Source organism: Cygnus atratus, chromosome Z (assembly GCF_013377495.2).
Source record: "Cygnus atratus isolate AKBS03 ecotype Queensland, Australia chromosome Z, CAtr_DNAZoo_HiC_assembly, whole genome shotgun sequence".
NCBI classification, from domain to species: domain Eukaryota; kingdom Metazoa; phylum Chordata; class Aves; order Anseriformes; family Anatidae; genus Cygnus; species Cygnus atratus.
Window position 1 is genome coordinate 18,384,028 of NC_066396.1, and position 8,546 is coordinate 18,392,573.

The following is an 8,546-nucleotide window of genomic DNA, read 5'->3' on the forward strand; positions in this document are numbered from 1 at the left end:
ATAATAGCTTGGATAAAGGTAAAAAAAAAAAAAAAAATCTTCAAATACTAGTCCATCACTGGGAGCTTTAGGGAATGTCTATAAGTCTAGGGAACTTTAGGGAATTAGGAAGTTAGGGAAATTTAGGGACTTTAGGGAATGTCTATAAGTCTAACTTATAACTGGTACTCATCAGGATGCAAGTGTTGATGCTTTATTTCAGCCCTGAGTGATGGAGAAAAGTCTTCCACAGTCACTGGTGCTATTTCAGACAACATTAAGAAAATTCTTGATATTTTCACATTCAGGCTTTGACCTGACCTGACCCTGCTTAACTTTAAAATCTGACGAGCATAGTCTGGAATTATGTTTCTGTAACTAAGGATTGAATGCATTTTTAAATGCTTTAAGCCTTCTACTAAAAATGTTAGTCTTCTATTCAAGACTCATTGCTCTGTTTGGGTTTTGCATAGCGGATTTTGCCTTGGCATCCCTAAAAATATTTCTGTAGGGAAAAATTGCTGCAAACTGACATCCTATGTGCTTTTTATATTTCTCACTAAAATGTATTTTTAATGAGGAACTAAGAAGCTTCACTCCTCTCTGTTGAAATTCACAGTGATGTTTCTGCAATGAGATTTTCTTCTATTTGCTGGCTATATTCAACAACATAATCTTCCTGAAAGAGACCAGCTGTTACTATTCCTTACAATCTCTCCTCCTCACTTAACATAAGGTGTTTTATTTTCAGTTTTGTAATATGAAATGCAATAAATCCTTTCAGATGCTTTCAACAAATATATCAAATTCCCTACTGATGTCCCTAAACATCAGCAAGTGCAAATATCTATGGAGAGCCTTCTGCAAGAAGCCAGTCTCCTGCACCTCCATAACTGGATCAAAGTGACATGACTGGTATGCAGAAGAGGGAAAGACTCTCTCCCATCCCTGATGTTTCTCTGTGGGCTGCACGGAGATATCAGGTTGATACTTTGATAGATTGCAATCTGTTTTCAGCAGCTGACCCAGACATAACATCATCATTTCCTGATTATATTGATATGTGTTTCTATTATTTGCTTATTTTGCGCCTTGAGAAACAATTCCTTTTTGTTGTTCAACTGTAAACAGCATTGCAAGGCCTCATATTAAATCATAATTATTTACCATGCTGTTCACGCACCTTTGTCCCTGGGGAATGTGGTGACGTGAATTTACAGGAAGATCGGGGTATTTCTCACCAACAGTTTCCTGTTATTGATATGCTTTTGTTTAGTTGTGATCTTTTTTTTACCCTTTCAGGTTCTCAGGGGAAAAATAAACAGGCACACGACATTAATCACACTCCTCGGGTATCGTATTGGAGGTCTCACAAATACTAGCAGTGTGGAATTGTGAACTGGGCTTGGATCTTTCCAGAGCACCAGTGACTGGTTGTTGTTCCTTCTTACTGAGTCTCCTATTCTGACAAATGTTTCCAATAATTCTTAAAAATTCTTTTGTGATCGTGTTCCCTTTTAGGAGCCAAAGAGGTTCAAAAGTTTATGAAGACAACCTTGAAAGTTTTGCATTTGTGTCCTTTGAAGAGATAATACAGGTCGTGTGCAGATACAGAAGTAATTCAAAAATCTTGAGTTCTTTCAGCAAATATTAGCAAATGTGGCCAAAAAGTGTGTTTTTCAAGATGCTTTGCCAATTTCTTTTCTTCATAGATAAACGAAGATTTCAGTTGTGGAGAGCCCATTTACATTCTACAGAAAGGTAGTGTATAAATTATATTCACTAGCATGTCAAAAGGCACCAGCATAATAACCAGGGTAGTAACACATATCTAACACATAAATCTTAAATCTTTTTTCACAGTTTTTGGCTATCCTACTTTTATTTCTGTCTCTGTGGACCTGTGGTGCACTCCTATCCAGTGACCTTTGTATAGTATCTTGATTTTGCAATACAGAGTTATAGCAGAGCAACCAAGAAATTTAATATCAAACCAGAGTTTGGAAAATTTAGGTCTTTTTCTTTGAAATGATTGTAGAAATCTTGTGGTAAAAGGCAAAATGGCAGCATCTCCCACAGAACCCACACAAGCAAGACCACTGAGGAACAAACAGATCTGCTGGCTTTGGCCAGCAGATTCTTTTGAGAAGTCATTCAAGGAATATCACAAGCAACACAGTAGCTATTCAGGTTCACTACCAAAACCTCAATGTTTCATATTTTTGGTTCATGTCTTGGTAAGTAGTATCTTTCTGAGAAATTGTGTTGTAAGATTTAGAGCAAAATCTCTCAATCAAGGCTACATGTCCATATCCTATTAGTGTCTGCAGATTCATCATATTGGCTGCTTACCAATCTGCTTTAAGTAACGGACACCATTATGTTCCTTCACTACTGCTGCTAGCACTGCGAACTACTAAGGATCAGCCAACAAAAGCTGTACGTGATAAAATCAGAAGAAAAATCCATGTTACATGACATTTTTTAAGTACATTGCTGTCTCCTTTCAGAGTATTTAACTTCTAGATCACCTGTAGATTTTATCTAAATTCTTTAAACATTCACTTTTACTCTTTCCAGAAGTCTAAGTAACGCAAAAGGCTCTGTAAAATTTTCTCTATGCACATTAAGAGCACAGTCCTGCTTCTACTGGATTCCTGTCAATTTGTCCTCGTCTGTAAGCTCAGCCAAGTGTTGTCTGGCCACTTCATGGATGAGGAAATTCTAAGAAATCTCAGGTTAAAAGGTTATTCTAGTTGTGACATTTCATCTTCTGTAATTCCAGGCCTTGAAAACAATTTGTTTCAATTTGTTTCAGACATTCCTCCCAGCAGCATCAGTTTAAGATTTCACAACCTGAGCAAAAGAAACCTTTTTCTTTCTGGAAATTCCCACTAGAAAAAGAAAAAATAAAATAAAATTATGAAGAAATCCCCAACAAAACTTCCTATCTGTTTTTGTTCTCCAAGCACATTTATCACTCAAACCATAAAAGCATGCATTCCCACAAATGAAGTTCTTTCCATCCTAAGTAAAACTCACCACTGACAGAGGAACTCCCACATGCACCAGCAAGCTCACCTCCTTCTCTTTTATATCACACTTGAAGACCTTGTTTGCTTGCAGAGACACATGGAGACCTCTAAATGGGTTCTCCTTTTACTTTCTCCAGCATGTTGCCCTTTTATTAGCACCTGTTCAGATTTCTACTTAGTTCCATGGCCTAGCTATGGTTGAGCAATAGTGTGGTCTGCATAAAACTGTGGCTTAGCATTTGCTTGATACAGCTGAAGTGTCCTTTAACCTGCCATCAGAGCCGATCGACCTGGTGAAGATGGACCCCATTAAAATGTTTTACAAATGAATGAAATTCCATATTCAGTTGTCATATCCGCAGTTACTCATCCTCTGAACGCTCAGAGTTTTAACACAGTTCTTCCTTCCTCGGTAAGGGTTTAAGATAGGAATCTAGATCTTCTATTTAAGTTCCAGACAGGATGGAAGGAAGTCGGAATTACATTTCATCCAAGAAGTTTCAGGCTCTTCGTTCCTCCTGGACTGAATGTTTGGGGTTGGTATTTGGGCCCAGTCCTCAGCAAAGAGGAAGGGAAAGGTTGCATCATTTCTCTGAGTCACTGACCACTTTGTTGTTGTTGCTCTGTGGTTCTTGTTCTCTGCTAGCTACCTCAGGAGCCATTGCCACCAAGATGGTGAGACTAGATTGTACTTTGTTATATATCTACATGGTCTGTGATTAGGGTATTTTTATTATCTCTCTGGAGATATTTGTTGTTATTTTTTTTAATTGTTATTATTTTTTCCTGGCATGGTCAAAAGTTATTTCTATTATTGCTAAGTGCCTTTGGGAAGCAAAGACATCAGTTAGGATCATGACAAAATCATGGCACCAGAGAGGGACACCTTCCTCTCTGCATAGATGCTCGTGGCCACTTTGGTTGGTTTTATTTGACCAGCTGTTTGCTCTCATATTTGTCACAGTTAGGAGGACAAATGATCTAGATAACTGATGAAGGCTAGAAGGTATTTGGAGGGCAATGTTAGATAAAGAGAAATGTTAGATTTACAAGCCCTTCCAATTTTCAGATATATCCGAATTCTGGGAAACTAAAAGCTCACAAGTCTCTCCTGTTTCCACAGTTCATTATCTTGTGGGGAAAGATTAACTTCACACAGGATGTACGCTTATCTGTTAAATCAGCTGATTAAATCAGTGTTGCCCTCGTGATATTTGTTCACCATTTCCAACCTTGATATACCTACAAAAGCTATTTTACCACAGAAATGAAAAGAATACAGTGGTATATATCTAAGTTGAAAGCTTTGGATGGTATTCATGGGACCTAGCTCAAACAACTGCAGAGTTGACATCTACGGCCCATCTATTCTTCTGTTCTGCTGAAATTCTGTAAAGAAGAGTGAGTTCTGAGCTATCAATCCTCTCACCCTCTAGAGGACACAAAAACAGGTTGGAAGATTTGTGCAGATGTCACAGCTCTATTGTGGGTTTAGGAGCATAGAGATTTAGCATGAAAGCAAATGAGATTATGGCTGCAACTATATGGAGGTTTTACACCCGGAAGTGTTGGGTGGAGGGGACATCTGGAGCACCTGAGTCCCATCCACTCCAGACAAGGCTCAGTATCACTAGATCAGGTCATCCATAGCTTTGTGCAGCCATGTGTAGACCTAGGACTAACACAGACAAACTGGACACACCATTGACCTCTCTTAGTCCCTTGGTCTCCATTGCATCTCTCTGTTCAGGGTGGTAAGTCCCACTCTGGTTCCTCTAAGTGTATGTGCTTTCCCTTCTTCTCATTTTGGCAGTTTTTCATCATTGCTGTTTTTTTGTTTGTTTGTTTGTTTTTGGCATTGTTCATCAAGTAAGTGTGATTTAGCTGTGAACTCAAGCATGCAGAGGTACCCAGCACACCACAGGCAGTGCAAATGGAGTGCTCTCTCTGCAAACATTTTCTCCAGGTTCTGAAATCAATGCTAGGAGGGTTCAGTCACAGTTATAAAGAATGGCAAATACCTTTTCCAGTGCATCCAAAGTGTGGGGTAAGAGCAGAAGACCAGTCTTAGGTGGACTTGTGTGCTGACTTAAATCCCTAAATAAGATCTCAGTTTTACAGTTAAAAAATCTATTGTCTACCTGAAAGGGCAATTACGCAGGTGGGATTTTAGATATGCAAATACCCATGGGTGACACGTGCATCCCCCTCATCTGCTGTATTGTTGGTAAAGAGGAAGGCTGAAGACAGTGTCCCTCAGTGTGTAGAACTGGTTGATCTGAAGATGAATGTGGGCTGAAGTTTGACCTGAGTCAAGCAAAGCAAAGTGTAAAGCCAAGAGTTACCATCCTACTTAGCGAGGCTCTCAAAGCTGCCAGCTTTGTTTCCCAGCAGGCATCAAGGTTGCATTGAGACACTGCTCAAACCCAACGCAGAAAAAGAAAAGTGGATATAAATTCACTCTGCTCTGTTTAAGGATTTCAGTGATCTTGGGACCCAAAAAAGTCTTTGTGAAACTCTGCCAGTTTGAATGCTTAAATGTAGTATTTCCAAACAGCGTTAGTTTTAGCTGAGAAAGGAGAATACAGGTCTATTCCAGTCCAAGTGCTGAAGACGTTTCAGCTGTGGTGATGTCCTCTGCTGACTTACTTAGCTAATGAGAGCTGAACCATAGCAATAGGGATATTGACACAGAAATTAGAGTGTTTGTGTGCAGACACTCTGTCCATTCATTCCAGAGATGTTCATGGTGTCCCACACTTGTGAGCTGCAAAGCACTCTCATCTTGTGGAGGGAAATGTCCAAATACTTTTTAAAGTTTCACATTTGAGTAAGGTTTACAATATTACTTATATGCTTAAACCTAAACACACCAGTCAGAGATGGTCCCAATGGAGAACTGCACTCCCAGGCACTTAGGTCTACCACAGAGAGTCCATTTTTAAAACATAAAAACCCACTATCTCTTCTCTTGCAAAATATTTATTCTTGCTTTTCCTAAGCTTTGTTTTTCTCCAACATTTTTCAGATATTGGTGCCAATGTCATTTTACTATGATTCTGGCTCTGAGTACAATATTAAACTCTTCCTTTCCACACAAAACAAACAAATGAAAAGAGAAACAGAAAATCCTTTATCTGTTGTCTTTTTTTTTTTTCTTTTCAAAAGTAAATAGTTACCCATTGTTATTATAACCACAAATCACTCGTGAATGTTACCAAAAACATTCTGGGAAAAATGAAGAACAATATAGATGCCGCTAAAACAGATCTTAGTTTAAAAAATATATATATTATCACAGTAATATGCGTTGATTTTATTTATAGAACTTCCCTTTAAAGCACAAAATACATATTTGCACTTAAAATGAATTATGTCATGATACAAGTATATATGTTTTTCATTATTTTTTCACTGAATTTCACATAAAATTCAGGAAGCCACTACTGAAAAAAATGCCCAGCAGAATCCAAACCTGCACTGTTCCCAGAACCCTTTGCTGCTGATTTCAAGGAAAAACAACAAACTGATAATTCATAATTTCAAGGTTGCATCACTTGTTGATTCTTTGTTTGATCCTACCCGCTGTCTTCCGTTGCATTTTGGATTCTTGTGATGCCATCCAGCAAAAATCCAATTTAAAGAGGAGATTTAAATCAGCATGAGCTAAGCAATACATTTCAGCAGAGGTCGTACAGTACAGTCCCAGGGAAGTTTGCACAGGTAAATAAATGATTTCATTCTTAATGACAAGAAGAGAGCAGAGCACTTGGTTCTTCCCCTTGGAAAACAGGCTTTGTTGGCATTATAATTTGATCAAATTGCCACTCCACAGTGGGCTGGTGCATCATGGTAACATTGGCTCCGAACCTGAAGAAAATTGCCAACAAAAGCCTTAATGGGTATGCAGTTATTCCAGAAAAAGTCTCCTGCCAGCAGACCTTGTTCCACTTTCAAACTGATTTCAGCTATGCCAGGAAAAGTACTCTCTTGCTCAGGTGAAGGGATGGTGCCAGTATTGCTGAAACAAAACACCTTTGAGGTGTAGATAGCCCTGTAGCGTGCTCGCATTACATGCCCGTGGGGTGAGCCCTGGGGGACGCATGCAGCCCAGCTGGTCCCCTGCCAAGATGTGCAGCGTGGATGTGGCTTAAAGCACATCACAGAAATATGGTCGTCCCTTGCGCCTACCCTGACCGCAGCCTGTTGGTGAAATCTTTTCTTGGTTTAGTTAGTCTGTTTTGTTAAGAGATGGCTTCAGGTGGACTTCAGAAGGACCCACTTGTCACGTCCCAGCCAGGCTGCTTGGATGGGTCGTCCTCCCCTCAACCCACATGCACAAGAGCACTGCTGTCTGTGCTCACATCACCCCACAGCGGTGCCCAGACACTGCAGAGGTGGCACCTCCAGCCCAGGAACGGCCACGTGGGACTGTGGGTTTGTGGTACATACAGGCAGTATGCTGCATCTGGAAGGTAACGCCTCTGCGGCCCATGTAGCTACACCCAAAGCACTTCAGGAGGGCTGTGAATGAGGTGCAAGGGGGGGAGCATGGGCACAGGTTTGGGAAGCATATTTGCTTGTTTTTATTTCTTCTCAGAAGATCAAGGATGGGTGGGTACTCAATGGAAGTCCGTTTTCTTCCAAACTTGGAAATACTCTACAGGATCGGGGATTTTCCAAAATTCCAACTTGCAAGACACAAAGAAAGTTCTTTTCACAAAATGATGCCTCATTTTAACAGAATAAGTGGTAAATGAAAAACCTCAGGCACAAGAAGACTTGCTGTTTAGTTGGTAATGTGTCTGAGTTCAAGCAAGATGTCTGGCTTTTTTTTTTTTTAATGTACTTTATTATTAATAGACTATTTCTCAAATATAACTTTTGACTGAATCATTTATTTCAAACAGGAGGACATCATGGGGCTGATGAAAACATTTTAAAGTGCTAAGTGTACAAATCAGAAAGAAAAATATTTACCTTTCATGAAGGCATGATGGCAATGAGAAGATTCTGGAGACGTTTTCAGCTGCTGCTTGGAAACTTGGCACCATGGCCAAGGGACTCATTCTTGCAGTCTTTACTCCCTGATACAAAACTCCACTTGGCCTTCTGTAAGCACTCACGGGGGAAGCACTGCAGAAACAGACCCATTTGTTCTCAAGGAGAAAAATCCTAATGTGTTGGCTTCAGTTTAAAAAAAAAAAAATGACAATTTTCAACATCTGAAGGATTAGCAGGAGACCCGAGTCTGTTTCCAGCTCTCCCACATCTGATGGGTAAACTTGGCTATGATGCACCAGGATTTTGGGTCTCACTTTCTTTCTTTTTAAACAGGAAAGGGAAATGTGGTTTAGAGATAAAGACGCAGTTATTATACAAGAGGTAGATATGGCTACAAATTTTATTACCAGTGCAGGACATAGTCTTTTCATTATAGCGTTAAAAGCTTCTCAGCTTCAAACACTGGCTCAATATTTTTCTATTTTTTTCTGTTTTCTTTACTGTGTGTTCCGGATCATGGAAGGAAAC

The 8,546-nt window shown here is 39.6% G+C and overlaps 1 long non-coding RNA gene across 1 annotated transcript; it reads left to right on the top strand.

Moving 5' to 3' along the window:
• Positions 1 to 1,500: 1,500 nt before the first annotated feature.
• On the top strand, positions 1,501 to 2,696 carry LOC118251530 (uncharacterized). The gene is made up of 3 exons (XR_004779850.1): positions 1,501 to 1,595; positions 1,692 to 1,740; positions 2,560 to 2,696. It is a non-coding gene; the product is annotated as an uncharacterized LOC118251530 (long non-coding RNA).
• Positions 2,697 to 8,546: the final 5,850 nt, after the last annotated feature.